This window comes from Carlito syrichta, unplaced genomic scaffold, assembly GCF_000164805.1.
Source record: "Carlito syrichta isolate Samal-C Ts95f unplaced genomic scaffold, Tarsius_syrichta-2.0.1 Scaffold316058, whole genome shotgun sequence".
Classification (NCBI taxonomy): Eukaryota; Metazoa; Chordata; class Mammalia; order Primates; family Tarsiidae; genus Carlito; species Carlito syrichta.
Window position 1 is genome coordinate 24,246 of NW_007260154.1, and position 1,544 is coordinate 25,789.

The following is a 1,544-nucleotide window of genomic DNA, read 5'->3' on the forward strand; positions in this document are numbered from 1 at the left end:
TAGACTCCAGGGTCACACACAATCAGGCCAGAGGTCACTCACCCCTCTCAGGCCCGCTGGAACGTGCAGCCCTGCCCCAGATGGTGAGGAGGCGAAGCTGGGCGGTTGGTAACTCTGGAAGTGCCGTCTCTCACGAAGGCACCTGCCTGCCCATCGCAGTCTCAGCCACGGGGGACTGGGGGCCTTCTGTCACTGGCTGCTTTGCGCCCCTTTGTTACCCACATTTGTAGCTTCTCAAACGTGGAGTGAATGTTCTTCCAGGACTTGTGTTTTTTTGGCTGGGCAAGAAGACAGCACACACATGCACCCCCACACCTTTGTTCATGAATTGTCTTATTGACCCACTCATTGATGAGGCAGAGCATGAGCATTTACGCCGAGCCAGGCACTACGTGACGTCTTGAGGACCCCGGCGTGGGGAGGAGGCTGTCTCGCCCAACCCCTCACCCCCTTCCGGGGAGCTCGGAGTTTTCGGTGGTCAGAACAACGAAAGCCCAGCAATGCCCACATCCCTAGGATGTGTGGATGTGTGGCCTTGCGTGGCACAAGGGCTGTGCAGAGTGGCGAAGTCTGGGATCTGGAGGTGGAGAGAGGACCCAGAGGGCCTGAGGTCATCTCCAGGGGAGGCAGGAGGGTCAGGGTCAGAGCAGAGCTTGGCAGGGGAGGGCGGGCCACTGGCGGAGGAATGCCGGTGCCCAGCCCTGCTGGCACCTGGTCTTTGGCACTTCTGACTTCAGAATGGTGCGATGACGAATCTGTGTGCGGTGTTAAGTGTGTGGTGATTTGTTAGAGCCGCACCAGGGAACAGAGACAAAGTCCAGTGGGGAAGGTGATTGGGGACAACGTGCTGCGGACGGGTGAGTGACTGACGGGATACCTGGGGTGTGGGTGGGGTGACAGCTTGGGAGAGGCCACCTAACCCAGCTGAAGGAGAGGAGGATGAGGCCAGGGAAGGCTTCTTGGAGGAAGTGGTGACTGAATGAAGGTCTGAAGGAGGGTTGGGAGGTAAGCGGGACGGAGGAGGGTGAGGTGGGACCGGGCAGGAGGGGCAAACGGTCACATCCCCAGGGATTTGTGAGCCTGGCTAGAGCATTCGGGCTCCAGCCTCAGGGCAAAGGAGAGCCCCACATAATTTCAGGCAGAACAAGAACACGATTACTATTCATTCATTCATTCATTCATTCATTCACTGAGTTGGAATCCCACTCCATTGCCCAGGCTGGAGTGTAGTGGCACGCTCACGGCCACCCCAGCATCGACCTGCTGGGCTCAGACTATCCTTCCACCTCGGTCTTCCAAGTAGTTGGAGCCACAGGCACACACCACCACACCTGGCTAATTTTTTGATTTGTTGTCTAGATGAGGTCTCGCCAAGTTGCCCAGGCTGGTCTGGAACCCCTGAGCTCAGGGACATGGCTGGGCGAGGTGGCTTTCACCTGTAATCCCAGCACTTTGGGAGGCCGAGGTGAGAGGATTGCCTAAGCTCAGGGATTCAATGAGCAGAACCAACTGTGATAGACAGACTCTAAGGTGGCCCCAGTAAC